Here is an 18,891-nt window from a genome sequence, read left to right on the forward strand (position 1 = left end):
TTTAATTTTCTATACATCTAATTCTCAACTCGATAAAGTTTGTAAGCGGTAAGTCTTTTAATTAAATGATATATATAAAACCTAACCTGTCCTCCGAAATTATGAACCATTTCACAAATTTCAGCTACATTATCTTCAAACACACCAAATGTAGATGGATATGTGATCATAATACAGGAAACTCGTTTGTTAAATTTTTCCAGCTGTAAATGAAAAGAAAAATTGTAAAATAATTAGATTATTCAAAATTTAAAAAAATATTATTGTTAATAGAGTTCTAGAATATCAATTAGTTTTATCAAAAAATGTTGTTTAGGAAATATATTTACACATTCATATTTGTGTATACATACAATACTCATATTAATCTTTGCATAACTGTAACAAATAAATATTTAAAATACCTTCCATTTAAATTATATAAATACTACGTTAGATTATATTGTTTGTCATCACCTAGACAAAATATTGAAGTAAGAAAATATATAAGCAAGAAAATATCCATTCTTAAATTAGCTGAGATTTTTTAAAAAGAAAAGAGTTATGAAATACATCATTTCATCATCCAAATCACCCAGTGATATTATTTTAAAAATGTTATCTCCACATTTATAAATTGCATTAAAAGAGAAGCAATCCAAAAATGTGATAATATTCATCAAACTGTGATGAGTGAATCAAACGTAATTCAAAAAAGAGTGCTTTCTTTAAGATTTTTTGAGTACAGTGAAATCTCCAAAGAGATTACATTGCTAGAAAATATGTCTTGTGTTTGGACACATTCACAGTTCGGCGGGCTTGTAAAAAACCATTTTATTAGTGTACTAATTAATGATGAAACTAATGAACTCATTTACGACACATTTATCATCATTACACTACATTCTAAAAAGAAATTATATGACAAATTAGCTTACAAATGAGACAATATATCTACAATTTATGCATAATATGAAACAGTACAGCAGACCAAAGCAGCAAACAACAGTAAGTGTTAACATTTTTTTATATGATGTTGCTTAAAATTCAAGAAACAATGGGCCAAGCTAAATGATCCTTTTGTCAATGGTATTATTGATTTAAGGATCATTCTAAGCATAAATTTATCCAGGTAACTCTAGAACTGGGGAATGAGCAAATCAAATAGTGAGCATGTCATTTTAATGACACTTTCATATAGTAGAATTTTGAGAAGCTGACTAAATTGCATTATGTAACAACATAGCCATAATTAGCAAGTAAAATCTTCAAAAAAGAGACTAAATTTTATTTCGGTATCTCGTTTATTCAAATCAAGTAACCTTTTCTCAAGATATCAGCAACATAATAAAAAATGATATTGTACCACAATTTTCATAGGTAGGTGAATGAATAATTCATTGAAGTGAGTGCTATCTACATACTGTAAGTATAATTAAAGTTATGTCTACTAATAATTTTTCTAAGGTGTATTTTATAAATAAAAATTTCACACAAAACTAAAAGAAATAAGGCTTTTGCTGTAATGGCTTAATTTATTTTGATTTATGCCCATTACCTCAATTTTTGTCAGTTATATTATTTATACAAGTGCCACATGAATGGCATTACTTGTATTAACAAATTCAATAATATTCATTATTTGACATATAAGCTGATGAATATTGAAGGCTTCGTTAATGTATTTGCATTCTAACAATGTACATGGTTGAAATCCTCTGTTTCACAATATCTTCTATTTCTTCATTTAAAATATTTACCAACACAGGCTATTCATCTCAACAAAAAAAATAGAATTTCTACCAGTTACTCACTCAAGATGTACTGTTCTAAATAGGATAAAAAGTAAACCTGTACTCTTTTAAATTTTAAATGAGGATTTCTTCCCTATGTTGCAGGAGGTATTTTTGTTATTTACATGCTGTGTATATGTTTAAGTAACCATTTTTTGGGGATAAGGAATTAAAAGATTAAAAATTGAAACAATTTCCACACAAATATTTTTTTTTAGAATTTTAGCTGCAGGTTTTTTCTACTTAATAAATCTGTTATCCAGAGGGAAACCAGGAAGTCTCATTTTGTAATAGAAGTACCACAGACAAAAAACAGTTTCTCAAAAGAACAGACAAAAGGAGAGAAGATTTCAGGAATAACATAGAAGGGGATGAGTATTCTTCTCTCCTAGCCAACAAACACACACACAAGAACTGTTTTTATGTTCATAGGGGGCTAAAGTTTATAAAATAAATTTAAAATTATTTCAGTTATGAAATTTGATCACCATTAAAAATTAATCTTCTGAAAATAATAGATTAGGAATGAGGGACCAGGCAATGATTTAAAGTAACAATGATATAACATAAATAAAAATATAACCTTTTCTTTTAATTGTTCTATTTCAATACTGCCATCTTTGGAAACAGATATGGGTTCAACAGTCATGCCAGCCATTTGTGCAGACGCAGGATTTGTACCGTGAGCTGAAACTGGTATTAAACAGACATCACGCTGAGTTCCACCAAGTGATGCATGATATGTCTGAATAGCTCTAAGACCAGCATATTCACCCTGGGCACCACTGTAAACAAAAATTATAAAACAAAATATATCTAAATATACTTTGAAAACTAAAATAATTCATTTGACCTTTAAAATTAAAAATAACATCATAGGTGTGGTAAAAATTAAATAAGGCTTTCTTTCTCTGTTTGTGACACAAGGGAAATTTTAAACATTGCCTAATTCATTATAGTGCATTAAAAATAGACCAAAAAGAGATTGTACGGAAATAATTAGGAGACATTGACTTTTCTCTTTTAAAAGTATAGTTTTAATGTTTATTAAGAATTTAGAGGTTATTAAGATTCTCTGCAGACTCCTAATCAATATGTAGTTCAAAGAAGTTGAAAGAGTGAGCAGTAAACGGAGGTAAAATGAGATCTTTTTGCAAATATTTCAAAGATTATTGATTTTACAAACAAAAAAAAATGTTAATAAAACTTTTCTTAAAAATTAAAAAATTCAGTTTTCTGCTCTTTCATCCAAAATTTTACCTGAACCTACTATTAGAATAGAATTATTCAGATTATTTCAAAAACTTTAATTAAAAATACAGTTTGTGTATTGTCAATGACGATACAAGATATTTGACAAAGGAAAGTAATAAGAGATATATGTCAAGTCTCATTTGTCAAAGACAATATCATGTTGTAAAGTGCAGGATTGTAATGAAGTTCTCATCTACCATATGAGTACAATATTTAATTTGAAAAGGAAATGAATTAATTTTGATGAAAAATATTCAAAGGTAATTGGAGACCAATAGAATTAAAAGTAATACTTTGAAAAAAAAGAGTTACACAAATACTGAAGCATTCAATTCACAAAGTTGTCAAATTTTATAAAACTAATAAAATAACAGTTAAAATTATTTTTTAATATTCCTTTTTTCCAATAAACTGTAACACATTTATCCTACAAGTAATACTAAAAAGAATTTGAGATTTGACAACTCAAATATAACACTACAACTCTCAAAACATCTTTGAACATTGGAATCCTTGCTTAAAAATGTTATTTCTGAATATTTTATCCTACTATCAAAAGAGCAATACTGCTCCTTTTATTCAGAGTATTTCTTCATTGCATCTGGTTTAATTTGCAAGGAAATAGTCAGATTCAACCCTGAATATGGTTTAGTGTTTGTTTTCTTAAATAAAAATGAACAACACATACATAATAATAGTCAATTCTTTTTTTAGATAAAAATAAGTGCTAAATATTCCAAAATTATATTAAAATAAATTAGGATTAAAAAATTTCCCTAAAAAACATTTAGTCCTTTATCTTTTACTTTCCTGTCTAGAAAGTGCTATAGCAGAGCTGTAGTTCTAGAAAGTAAAGTACTGTAATCAGTCCAATTTGGGCATATGCAGTTTTCACTGGATCTTAACATTTTGATACCTAAGGAACCTAAAAAACCAGATAGAAATTTTTCAGACGTTAATTTTTGTGTGTTTGGTGTTGGCCTCTAAATCAACAAATCACCATTATATCTCCAGTACTACTGGACCAAAACTTGGTCAAAATTTCAACTTTTAATAATATATAAATAATTCATTTAATATTTCAAGTATATTAAACATTTAATTTATTCATACATAAGTATTTTCAAATATAATATGGAATTTGACAATAACATCAACTTATGACTTTAATTATTTAAAATCAGCACCGAACTTCATCTGTTCGTACAACTGGTGTGTTAAGCCTTTTGGCTACACCAGTCTGCCGACAGTACAAGCAAAATTTGCTCTATGTAAGTTTTGAAATTAGATTAGTTTAGGTAGTGTCGACCGTCGCCGCTAGTATCGCCACACCCGCGCAAATTAAATACGTTTTGCGTGCGCACTTTAATTAGAATCATTGAATTAAATAAATAAAAAAAATATTATATTTAAATAAAATAATAAATATTTTAAATTTTACTGTAAGTGTAAGTCGTGTATCAGAAACCTGTGTTGTCAGATTTTTTTTTTTAGTTTTATAACACTTCAGTAATTATGTTTTTAGATTTGCTTTATTTTAGTAAAATAGATTTTATTTATTAGGTCTATTAATTTAGATTATAAAATTTATTAATTTTTTAATGTAATAATCTATAGGAATACATAAGAGTAAGTATAGAGGAAAAAATACATATGAATTAATTAACAAATTAATTAATTTGAAATTAAAATATAAGACTAAAAACAATGATTTGTATGTTGAACATTCAAGGCATTCTAATCTGAGAAAACTGGTCTTAATCTTAATTTATACACAGAAATTTTACGTGTTAGGTTGAAAGGATATTTTATCATAGCCAGTTATTTCACAAAGATCCTTTTCTAATTCAGTAAACATAAGCTGATAACCTTGAGCTTGTTCTTTTGGTACAAATGGATGTAAATCAGTAAATTCCTTAAAACTGCAAGGCATCATTTCAGTAGTACTAATTCAGTTTCATTGTGCATGAACCCTGTATAAAAGATTAAAAAATGCTTTTATTAACATAAATCATGCATTTAAAACACAAGTTGACATCTTTGTTAAATCCATGAATCACATGAAAGGGAGTAATTTTAGAACTGTACCTTTTTTATATTAGACTTAAGTGGACCTGTCCTAAACTCACAGAACATGGAAAGATCAATGATAAAAAGGAGTGATAATAAATAGGAATTTACCCAGGAAGAGATAAAAAGAAAATAAATCACTAAAAAATTGGTACCCACAAGCTTAGGAAAGTACAACAGATGCCCATTCCTCATAATCCCATAATCCCTCTGGAGATCAAAGACTGTTCCTAGAGGAGAGTAGCATATTACTACTATTTAACAATTTTAGGTAGTACAGTAATCTTCTTCAGCATCCTTTTAAGATTTAATCACACTCTACCATATTGTTTCTGCATTCAGAATTGTCTGCTCTTAGTTAATTAATGCTGTCCAGACATTGTTTACGGTATAGGATAAGGTGACAAAAAAGATAGCTGGACATCAATATCTAACGACAGTCCTGGAAGCAAATAAAAAAGAAAAAAAGATAGACAGAGACTAATACTGGATCTACGGAGATGGCTGGACCACAAAGCATGGAAAACTCGGTTCCTGATCGGTCAGTTACTTTAAAGCATACTTGTTTACACAAGCATTGAATCCCTCAGCCAAGTGTAATTATTGCAGAAGAGAGGATATCGCAGAACACATGGTTTTCAAGTGTCCAGTTCTTGCAGCACAGTAAAGCATGCCCGAGAGAACTTGGCATCATGATAACTATGCTACAGACCAACAGCTTTGATGTCAAAGATGTCGGTCAGAATTATCCACACAAAGATGGCAGAAGAAATACAGGGAGGAATTCACTCTGATTTTCTCTTGGAGCCCACTACTGCCCGAGGAATAGTAATAGGTAAAAAAGAAGAGTTTTATAAAAGGTACCATTATCCATTCATAACCCTAAAACCATCAGTTCAAACCCTACAGAACAGTTTCTCCATATAACAACATGAGAGCCTCAATACGATAAGCCTTTCAGAACCATGAGCCTCATTGATCCGATGAATGATATTCATTCAAAGAAAAAAATCACTCTTAGGCCAGCCAACAAGGAGAGGTAGAAATGAAATGATTGTAGAATGCAAGTCTTAAATCTCTCATCTTATTCTTTGCTAGTAATTCTGTAATTGGTAATTGAAGTATAGAAGTGCTACCCTGACCAAAAAATAATTTTTTCTGAATTTGTATCAATCTCAAGCACCTACTAATTATTCAAATATATTTATTCAGTACCAAACAAATGCATGATATATGCAGACACTTGCTGTTTGGATGTTGGATAACCACCTGCTGCAAAACAAAGCACTAAGGTCATCAAGCAAAGGACTTCTGATTATACTTCCCCTCTATTAATTTAACAAATAATTCAATTTTTCCCACTAATTTACCTTGGACTTAGACAATGATGCATAACAAATAGGGTCAAGTCCATCATAACACCCGTATACTTTGGTGTTTAAATGTCATTTATCTACTTATATTAAGACGTGTTCTCTGTTACAAAAATGTAGGTCAAAATGAGGTGTTCCCAGGATTTGAATCTAAGTGATTTGTTTTTCATAATATACTGTTAATCTTCCTAGTATTTTTTAGACTGGATATCTCATTTTTGCACCTTGACACTAAGATTATGTCACGTATATACATACAGTTATTTGTATAAGATTACATCTATTAGAGGAATTGTCTAAAATTTCTCACTTGATGGTCTCCAACAACTTTGTATAGTAAATAAGAGTATGGAATTGGAGGCTAACCTTAAACCAAAATTCCTTACTACATGTTTTTAATCATACATCAAAATTATTTAGTTCATTGTAAGCTGTAACATTTATCAAATTCCCTAATATATTTGTTTAAACATTGCCAGGAAGTGTCAAATTGCCAAGATGTTTAAATAGTTTATTTATAGGTAAAATAGTCTTTGTCTCATCTGCTATTACTGTAAAGTTTAGAAAGCTTTCTTTGTTTTCCGTAGCAAAAAAAAAACAAAAACAAAAAACTTGTAGATAAATGTCAGCAAAATTTTTGGGTACACTCTACATAATATTTCTAATAGCCTACAATTTTAGTCGAGATCTAATAAAGAACAGTTCTTAATTCTACCAAGCCCTGCTCAAGAAGTATACCGATTAATTACTGAATGTCTATCACTGAAATTGTCTTTATTAGCTCATCAGTGAATTTTGTTCATCATTAACATCCATTGTTCTTTCTTTAAATGAACTGATCTTCCATGCTTTGTCTACTCATAATATCCTTAACGTACTGTAATCACTAATTTATTGGTGACAAATCTCAGGTAGAATTAGTCCTTTTATGCGGAGAAAATACAAGGTAAAATGAACCTGACAGGTCAATTTGAATATTGTTTTTTGCCCTTCCTAGCACTGTCACTCTAACATTTGTAGTCGATGCGTTATGGAGTACCTCCATTCTAAAAACTACTTTTCGCATTAAGTGATTGCTAAAAGTAGTTTTGAGAATGGCGATACTTTGAAATTTGCCAAATACGAACGGGTAGAATAACAATGCTAGGAAAAGCAGAAAATAACAGCCAAATCAATTATGATAATCTAGAGGAAATACAAAATATTGTGAAAACCTAACAGGTTCATTTAGCAGGGCTAGAATGAAATATAATAAAAGTAATTGATATTGAATAATGAAAAGAAAAGTAATGCAGAGGTTGCCAAATCAGTTTAAGAGAAGTATAGTAGAGAAGAGAAAAAGGATGGAGTAAAAATGAGACTGTAAGCAATGAGAAGTACAGTTAGAGCAATAAGATGGTTTATGATAGCAGTGGAAGATGTAAGAACTTGCAAAAAAGAACACTGCAAATGTGCAGCAGCAGGTGAAAGATAGTGCAGGACAAAAATCAGAAGTATTTCAGATGACCCAACATAGATAAAATCTTGAACAGAGGATAAAAATAATGTTAGAGACAGCACTAAACTTTATTTTAATTCTGTTCACTTTTTTTAAATTTTTATTCCTTTCTTTTCCTGTTTAGCTTCCGGTAATTACCTTTCAGATAATACTTCAGAGGATGAATGAGGATGATATGTATGAGGGTAAATGAAGTGTAGTCTTGTACAATCTCAGTTCAACTATTCCTGAGATGAGTGGTTAATTGAAACCAACCACCAAAGAACACTGGTATCCACAATCTATTATTCAAATCCGTGTAAAAATAACTGACATTACTAGGACTCTAGACTTTACTAGGGCTCTCGAGTTTGCTCGAACTCTCGACTTACAAATCAGCCGATTTGGGAATACCCGTTCACCACTAGACCAAGCCGGTGGGTTAATATTTTTATTCCTGGAAAAAATGAAAAAAACACTTCCAAGAGCCTAACTGCATAGAACAATTTTTTAACTATTCTAAGTTTATTTAAACAAATCAGAAAATACAAACCAGTGGAATCATAGAATGAACTAAAGAAATATCTTTGTTTTCTAGTGACTTCATATATCTTACAATTCTTGTTTCAGAATGATAAGTGTTAAAAATAGGATGAGTCATAAACTGTGACATTCTTTTGAATTCTGTCTTCAAAATACTGTTGCTTAATATATCACTGTTTTCAGCAATCTAAAAACAGAAAATTAATAATTATTACTAAACTTTATAAAATAAAACATAAATACAAGGTTTGTTCAAAATCTGTCTGACCATTGACCAAGTGGCTATAAATCTTCGTTTCCTACAAAATAGCCTCTTATCATAATACTGAAAATATTTTTTGTACATCTCTTTTGATATTTCTACAAGTTGTGCTATCACATTCATCATTATATCTCCCAGCTGTGACATCAGAACACTTTCAGAAGCATTTGAAGTTACCAGAAATTACAAGGAGCCATATCTGGTGAGTAGTGATTTCAAAAAAATGTCTTAGGTTCTAGTGAACTGAGGATTTCTGTATTTGACTATACAGAATAAATACTTTCTGTATTTTAAGTTCTGGATTACATGTGACAAATAGGCGTGTGTGTTATGATGCAACTGACATTTATGTAATTTCCATAGATCCAATCTCTTGCACCAAACTGCATGACAAAGGTAATGGAGATCCTTTAGAGAGTTCTGTTTCTTGATAGTTTAGAATTCTGGGGCATACTTGGGTTGCACAACTCTGAGGAAATTAAAAAAAAAACAGTCAGCTTCATTTTCACTTGTCTTGCTTTCTTTGGCCTTGGAAATGATGGTGATTTATTTAGGCATTAAAAAGATCAGTAACAGCTAAAAAATTACACTCAAAATCCTACACAACATCTGCTAAGCATAAAAAAAGCAACAATGATATTGATCATCAATTTTTTTCTACAACTTCAATTTAGTAGAGTCAGTGAAACACATTTAGTGAATGTGGAAAAATTGTTTGTTGTATGTGGAGACATAGATAAAAATTTCAAGGTATTTTATGAAACTCATACTTTTTTTATTTGTCATAATTTTTTTTTTTTTGATTGACAAAGATAATAAAACTAATGATAGAAATAATAAAATTAGATATCTTTCAACCTCCCTTATTTTCAGAATATATTCTACTAAAAAATGAACTTGGTTAAAATAATAGTATGGAAAAATAAGTAAAATTTTGCAAAATTTCTACATCAGTAATAAATATTTTATGACAAATAAGCTCAAATTCCAAGAAATTTCCAGAACTTAAAGATTTTTCAAATTCCAGGTTTTCCAGTGTGCATGAAAATCCTGATAACTGTCAACTGAGCTTTCGTTTCTGGGTTATATCCATATACCCAAGATTCATCGACAACATGGTCTTAAGAGATTTAGGATCACATTGGTATACTACTATGCAACATCAAAACAAATCTTTTTCTGCTCAAGTAAAGCAACTTTGGCACAAATTTCATGGTCTGTGTCTACAAGCTCAATTCATCCTTTAAAATCAGGTGAACTCATCACTAATCCCAATGTCCTTTGTAATTTCTTAGTCAGCAGATGATTTTCCATGTCAAATTGCATATATTGTTAATGATATTTGGAGTTCGGCTTGTTAATATCCTATTGGTGTGTTGTTCACTCTCAACTGAAGTGTCACTATTTTGAAAATTATTATTCCATTCCGTAATATTTATTACCCCTGTAGCTTCACTCCCAAAAGTCTGCTTAATCTTCTTAATCGTTTTTCTTTGTGTTTCACTAAGCTTTTGGCAGAACTTGATATAATAATGTTTAGTGTATATCATCATTATGCACAAAATAAAAATGCAACAAGCCCTGCAAAACTCATGCATGCAATAGCTGCTGAATAACAAATGACATCCTCTATGCAATTACAAAAAATACACGTGGAACATAGTCCTGCACTTTTACCAAACTTTACTGATCACATTCAAGTAATTTTCAAGAAAAAGATAGGTATGATACTTTTTGAACAGATTTCACCAAAACACACACACACACACACACACACCATATACAAAGAGTTTGGTTTCAAATTGAAACTGTTTATTGTATTTAGCATGTATCTAATCTTTGATCTGACTTGTCTTAAAGAACGAGGCATTTTACCAAAATGATCTGATATTCAGAAAAAACTTCAGCTATCAAGAAATAAAAGGAAAATTCTTTTTACATACAAGATAAAAAAACATCCTTTACTAAGCACATAGAGTATGGCATAATAACTATATCTTTGTAAAAAAAAAAAAACAAATGGAAATTAGAAAAATGTTGTTTAATATGAATGATTGGTGTAATTCGAGGGCAGCTCTACTCAGTTACAGATGTGTTTCTTTAATTACACTGAACCTTTATAGAAAGAAATCTTTAGTTTTTCTTATAGCCTATATTGTTGGTAAATATGTTCCTTTATATACCTGATTTTCTAGGCAGTACACTATACTATTCAAATCATTCATAACATTATGTAATATTTACGAGATGAATTTTAAAATAGTTTATTTAACTGCAATTAAATTTTTTTTTTATTAATTTCACCTAGTTTATAATTTTATTTGATAATTAGAAATGAAACTGTTTATCTTACTTCTTGTTTATGGTTATATGTTTAATATAACCAGACTTTGTGTTTTAAAGATTCTTCTCTGTTACACCTAATAAATTATTTTCAAAGATATTTTTAACTTTTTAGAATACTTTGTATAGTTTTATTTACACGCTATTTAATATAAACAATTCCTACAATTAAATAAAAAATATGTTACAAAAGGATTTTGATGTTTACTTAATAGCACATATTTGTCAGATCATGTGGCTCCACAAAATAGGAGTGTATCACATTTGGTTAAAGACAGGGATCAGTAAGTTCTTGTTTATTATATGTTCTTATTATATAATGTTTAAAATTGCAACAATCAGTTTTTACTTTTTTGTAACCAATTTCTTCTATGGATTTCACTACATTTTTAAGAAACCTAATTAAAGTAATTTGCATATTTTATTAATTTTGAATATTTCAACCTTTATGTTAAAAAATCAAGTTTTTTAAAATTTCCTATTCTAATTTCTTTTGAGCATATTAAAATTTAAAAAAAAGTACTTTCATAATGAATGTCCCCTTATTTCTCTAAATAACACTAATGAATAATAAAAGGAATTTTCTAAAAAAAGGTTTTCTTAAAAATTGTAGGATTCTAATCCCTACAAGAATTAGGTTAAGTGTATATAATTTTGCTGGCGATTTGAAAAAATTTCAGACATAGGTTATCTCAATAATCAATTTATTTTCCTGTTAACAAATAAAAATAAATAAAATCTTACATTTTTTTGTGGTCCAAGCATGAAGAGGAAATAGTGCTTTTGTGAGGAATGGATTCTTTTTAGAAGGTTCCAAATACTGAAAAATTTTTAAATATTTATTACAATTCCAAGTGTTCAGTCATGAAAAAAATTATTTAGATAGGTGTTAAATATAACTAAATTTTGGGTTAGGTAACAATCTACAAATCTTACAATCTCTCTTTCTATATAAAAGAAACAAAAAATTGGAACACCTATTTAAAAATACAACCCTACAAAGATTTAACAAGTAAAACATAACATTATCTATACAATGTCTGAACATTATTTATGTTTCATAAAACACGATTTTGAATGCTTTTGAATAGATTATTATTTAATGGGTAGAGTACGGAATAGAGAGGATGATCAGAGTATACCAGAAGGAAAAAGCATTAATTGAAGGTAGAGCAAGGAAACAAAGAGGTAAATTGCTTGACATTTCTTGTAACAATATTTATTTATATCTTAAACAGTACTAACGTATGCACACACATCGTACACAAAATGACAATCGTATTTGCTATCTGATTTTGTGTAAATCCCCTTCACTTAAAATTCTCAACATATGCAGCCCCCTACTGCAAGATTTTTATTATAATAGTAAAAAAAGAAACTATCATTCCTGAGAAGACAGTAAAATAACCAAATCAGGACCAATCGGTTGATTGTTCCTTGCCTGTTCCCTACCCTTTTGTTATCCTTATCCTTCTTACTTAGGAACTTAGGTAAGTATTACGGTCAGCTGCCCTGGTTCCATCTATGTACTATGCTACATGCTATGTACTATGTTCCATGCTATGTACTATGCTATCTACAGATTGGTATCAGTAAGACCTTGCCTGAAGAATTATTCAAGGACTCTTGTTTCCTATGAAGGGATTGCACAACAAGCCAAACTAATGGTAAAGCCAGCCCTCCTGGCTGGAAAGAAAGAAATATGGTCACTGACACAGTTTTAGAACTAAATTTGTCATTCATATTTACTTTAACATATTACTAGAGCAAGATGTACGGCTGAAAGTGTTAACTCATTAACAATTTCAGTGTGAACATAAGAATTATAGATTAATGCATTAAAAAATATTCATAAAATGTACTAAAATGTTTATGAAATTACATTAAAATTTACACTTTTTCAAAATAATAGTAAATGAATTCAAATATTGTTTATGTAGTTTAAAAATATATACTATACCTCTTCTAACGATGTTTCACATCCAAAGATCCAAAGCAAATCGCTTACATCATCATGCGATACAGTTTCATCAAGTGAAATACCAACCTAAAAAACACAGATAAAAAGTCATTTTAAGCAATATTAACTCAAAATAAAACAAAACTTTTATAGGATAAACTTTTTATTTAAAAAGTTATATATAAACAATGTATCAAAAAATATATTTTAAGATGATCAATATTATGGCAAAATTGATATAAAATTTGATTATTATTATTAATATTATGAACTGCTATGGTAGGAGACAAACACATTTAACCATTTATAATGTAAATACTCTTGACGGTTCAAACCAGTTCATGATTCGTCATTCATCAACTTCTTCATTAACTCATTATTAACTTATTCCCACCATCTGCATTTAGCCATTAACCATCTGTATTTATAAACCTTACTGAAAACCACCAACACTATTTGAAAGGTATATTTTTACAGCTTTTACATCTTAATTACATAATGAGAAAACTGGTCTTCTGAGCAGATTAAACATATTGCTACAAGGCTTGTAGCAATGCGATTAGATCACTTTTAAATAAAAACTAATTTTTTTCTGTATTCTATCAAATTTATATCGATAGGAAAAAATAAATAAGTTATACGTACTTCATAACTATTAACAACTGAAATAAACATATCAAAAATCTCTCAAGATTACACTGAGTCGGTTATAAAAAATTCCTTTCGACATGCTGAAAGGCGGAGGTATATTTCACCGGTGCTAAGTAAGAGATAAAAACGATTTCCACCTTAAAGTTAAGAAAAACTACAAATTTACTCAATATGACAATGGTTGCACGTGAAAAAGGTTTCACATGTTTAGCATATGACAAGCCCCCCTCGTCATCTTACAATTCCAGCAAAATTTTGGTCATCCCTTGTCATAAGGGTTGGTCATTGTTTCAGACAAATATTTTAAGTAATGTTTAGAGGACTGAAGACCACTTTCAACCGATTTGATACTGTATCTACTAAGGGAGGTATGATTTTTTTTTGTCTTCGAAACTCCATTCTTCCCACCCCCTGGGCCAATGGTTGGTGATATCAAAAAACTTTACTTAGATAAGGTTTAGGCCCTTATCCAAAGAATAGTAGGAACTTTAAATTAATTTGATATTTTACTTAATAAGAAAGTTACAGAGATATTTTGTTTTTTTGAAAAAGCTTCCCCCCCATGGTTTGATTTTATCCATTTAGGAACTCGACCAAAATTTTGTGTCATTATACTTTGTGTCAATTTGAAAGTGACTGGCACAAGATTATGGCAGTTATCGTGTCCACAAGAAAGTGAAATATATATATATATATATATATACAAATAATGAAATTTTCTGGAAATTGAATCATGGTATTCGTTACAACAAGTAGATTTCTAAGAAATTTACCTAAAATGGATTGGTTTTGCATCTTAGAACTGCATTATTCTACAATAATTTGTAAGTATTATTTTTTTGTAAACATTTACAAACATGTAGATGTGTAGTAGTAAGAAGTGCACATGCTCAGACTAGCTCTCTTAATAATTCAGCCTACAAGTAATATTGTTTACAAATTTTTTTCTTGGGTGGTACCTTTAACTCATAGAACTTTTCTTAGCATGTCAAATATATTGTACATCAATAATTTTCAAACAATTTAAATTAAACAAATTATAAAAATCATTATTTGGATGTTTTATTTCATTACTCGTAGTTTTAAAATTTGTAATAGTTTTTTTCCATATTTTTACTAATTGCTGATTGTTTTTAGTAAAATTCAGTATTATATTTGAGCTGGTATATAAACAAAACTTATTGTAGAATATAATGGAAATGGTAATAAAGTCAAAATAAAAAATAAATAAATAAAACAACAGCATAATCCAACAACATAAATATGTTGTACATATAAAGTTATAAAATATTATATTTGGAAATTATTAAATTATTAGTTATTCCTTTAAGCAAAGTGAATTACTTTTACTAAAAAAAATGACTTACTATTAATGACAATGACAAATTAGTCACAAAATTTTTGTGAGTAAACAATGAAGTTTGTTTCAAACTTGCAGGTGTAATATTAATCTTTTGGTAATTTCATGAAAAATTAAAAATCAAACAAAATTGCATAGTACAAATATCTTATCAAATTATCCAATCCAACATAATTTAGTCAAACCAATGAATTTTAACCGCTTTACAAAATGCTGGAATTATTAAAAGGTTTTTTCTTTTAGATCCATACATATAGTTTTTAGATTGTAAAACCTACATTATTAACAATTGTCAACAGAAACTTAAAAAAAGAGATGAAAGAGAAATCGGTTGATATTTGTATTGAATGCAGGGGATGCCATTTATTCTTCATCAACCTAATTGAGTTCTTAGTTTATCTCTACATATCTGAAAGCTTGTGTATTCAGAGTTGACATGTTTTATCTGAAATATTAAGACCAAAAGCAAAAAGAATTAGGTAGGATAAGTACATAAAACTACATCGACCCGTGTGTTATAAACTATGAAAAACAATTAGAGTTACAGTTTACTTACAGAACCGTCATTGAAATATCGAAGATTAATTTTTTTTGATGAAGCTCTTTCAAGAATATCATTCAGATCCATTAATGGTTTAACATGCAGTGTATCAAAGAAATGTTTATGACAGATAATATTCCCTGAATCTTTTAAACCTGAAAAAACAGTGCAAATAAAAATCAATAGGTCAATAATACCTAAAGGATTCTTACTAATATTTTTCTATGGAAAACAAAAATTTTATGAGATGTCCAAAATCAGGCATACAGTATCATTTCTAACATACTTAATTAAATTATTATTTTAAAATGTATTTATTCTACAGGTATCCCATCTATTCGAGGAACCTTTCTGCCAATCAAATCCTTTAATGCTCTATTAAATTCAGATCTTAGTACTGTATCTCCCTTTTAATCCTCTTCAACTTCTTCTTCTTCCTCTATAACACCAGTTAAATTTGCTCCGTATAACTCTTCAATATATTCCACCCACTCATCAGCCTTTTCTTTCATATTATAAATCTGTTTACCATCTTTATTTAACACACTGTTAGATTTTAACTTATGTATCACAAAATTCTCCTTAACTTTCCTGTATGCCCCCACCTATTTTACCAATGATCATTTGTCTTTCCACTTCTGAACACTTTTCTTTAATCCACTTTTCATTCACTAATTTGCACTTCCTGTTTATAGTATTTCTTAATTGTCGATAGTTCCTTTTACCATCTTCATCACTAGCATTCTTATACGTTTTACATTCATTCATCAGGTGTTATATATGCTCTGTATCCAATTTTTTCTATCCAAGTTGTTCCGCCTAAGTTCGCTTCATAAACTTTAACAGCAAACATAGCAGACATATTTGCAAGTAATGCTTGTGCTGTACAAATGTTACTTGTTGCTTTATCTCTTCTGATATGTTGTTCACGAGTCTGGAGGGCTAAACGATAAGCATCATGTCCGTTAGCATCACTATAAAATGATATCCATAAAAATATAATTAAAATAAAAATTAATATATTTGAAAATATTTTCCTAACGTATAACTTAGTGTTCTACTATTTTTACAAAAATGAGATTTTTTTAAAATATAGATAATATTTTTCAAATGCAACATAAACAAATTACGTTTTTAATCTTAACGAGAAAATTTTTTACTCATTTGTCATGTAAATATATATATATATATATATCTACTAGACGGCCTGTCTATCCAGAACCTACTCAGCACTCAGATCAGCTCAGGCAAATCCCGGGACCAACTCAGAGGCTCCTCGAGGCCTCCTGGGGCCTACCCCATGGCTGCAGAGCTCACTTTACTCATCATTCCCAATTTTCCAGGGGGACCAGTAGTGGTTGCTTCACCTCCAGAACTTGCTTTGGTCGCCATTCCCATCTACCAGGGGGCTCCAATCTCTGGACTCTCATGCTGTACGTTAGCCTCATGGTTGTGAGAATAATATTGATAAATTATAACTATAGTATTAAGGTTTTACACAAACCTAAAAAAGAAACTAAATTACAAAAGATAGAATAATAGTAGCTTTTCTTTCTTTTTTTCCTGTTTAGCCAGGACTTATTCAGGTATTATTACTTCAGAGGATGAATGAGGATGGTATGTATGAGTATAAATGAAGTGTAGTCTTGTACAGTCTCAGATCGACCATTCCAAAGATGTGTGATTAATTGAAACCCAACTACCAAAGAACACCGGTATCTACAATCTAGTATTCAATCCATATAAAAGTAACTGCCTTTACTAGAACTTGAATCCTTAAACTCTCGACTTCCAAATCAGCTGATTTGGGAAGACGCCTTCACCACTAGACCAACCCGGTGGGTTAGAATAATAGTAACTAAGGTAACTAAAGTGCACACACCTTTGACACAAAAAATCCATAACTTATTTCTTTGCTATGCTGGCAGAAATATAATAATAAAGTAAAAGGATTAATCTATCTTTTCCTTAATGAATATTTTTAATTCACAACTTCATCCTCCTTGGGGCGAAGAAACAATGAATATTTTTACTAGCTTAACCTTCAAGGGAGCAAGGTCCCTGTCGATGGCTTAATAGCTTTCCTGGGATAACACGAATGTATTCTGCAAATTTGAACATAATCGGTCGATTGGTTCTTGCGTGATGCGATAATAAACAAACAGATAAATATTTCCAAATAAGCATCTGTTATATCTAGAGTAGTGTACCTGATGTATGAAGACGTTGGCCTTTATCCTACTAACAAACGCCTAATTTGAATTTTGAAAATTGGATAATTGTTTGTAGAGATATTATATTAAGAACACTCCAGTGCCCCAGGGGCAACGTGTTTGTTACCAGTTGATGGTGATGATTGTTATAGTTTCCCATGAAGTCCTTGTGTACCTCACCACTCTAGCTTCAAACACAGGCCCCATGGGAAGCACATTATTGTTAAACAGAATTTTTTTAATTTTTTTTACCATAAATTTAATTCTATTATTTTTATAATATACAGTGATTGAGTCAGATCATTCAGTTCAAACCTAGCTCACACAGTGATACAGACTCACAGTTCACAGTTCATTAAGTTTTGTGCTTCAACTGGCAAATTTCCACTACTACAAAACCTTCTCACTTATGCCAAGAAACGTAGGTAAAAATTTGGTTGCAATTGATCGAGTAGTTTTTTTGTTTATCATAAACAAGCAAAAACCCTCTTCCTCTTTATATGGTTAGTATAGATTAGGAGTCCTAAAACAATATTCAATTTTACTGATGATTATTTTTACTAAACGTCACCGAAGCAATGTACATAACAAAAGTTAATTGCCATCATGTCATACATTCTGAACAACATACACTCTAAAACTTTTTCTAAAAGATCTTATTTTCAAAACCATAAACCCCTGGGCAAATGCTTACCCTACAGACTACCTCCATATCTTCCTTCTTCATTACATCACAACTCACATATGTGAAGAAAACTTGCAGGTTTTGAAGCAGGAAGATAACAGCCCTACGATCGACTTATTCTATGCAATAGTCAGTGATACCAGGAGCTAGAAAGATTTTTTTAACAAGCAAGCTTCAAAAAGCATTGGATGAGACAGATTTTTTGGATGATCAATTAATTCTTCAAATCTTATTCCAAAAGCTGTTTATATGATAATTGCATTAATCGTTTATATGTTATGTATAATCATTATATGTTAAGGCATTAATCGGTCTAGTCCGGCCATAGTAGTATTTATGTCTTTCATTTGAATGTTCATGGATCAGATGTTACAAAAAGTAATTTCT

At 29.8% G+C, this 18,891-nt stretch overlaps 1 pseudogene; it reads right to left on the bottom strand.

Annotated features, from left to right (window-relative positions):
* The window catches only part of LOC142333184 (glycine dehydrogenase (decarboxylating), mitochondrial-like), a 37,299-nt pseudogene that overhangs the window by 1,746 nt on the left and 16,662 nt on the right, over positions 1-18,891 (bottom strand).

Source organism: Lycorma delicatula, chromosome 12 (assembly GCF_047948215.1).
Source record: "Lycorma delicatula isolate Av1 chromosome 12, ASM4794821v1, whole genome shotgun sequence".
Lineage (NCBI taxonomy): Eukaryota > Metazoa > Arthropoda > Insecta > Hemiptera > Fulgoridae > Lycorma > Lycorma delicatula.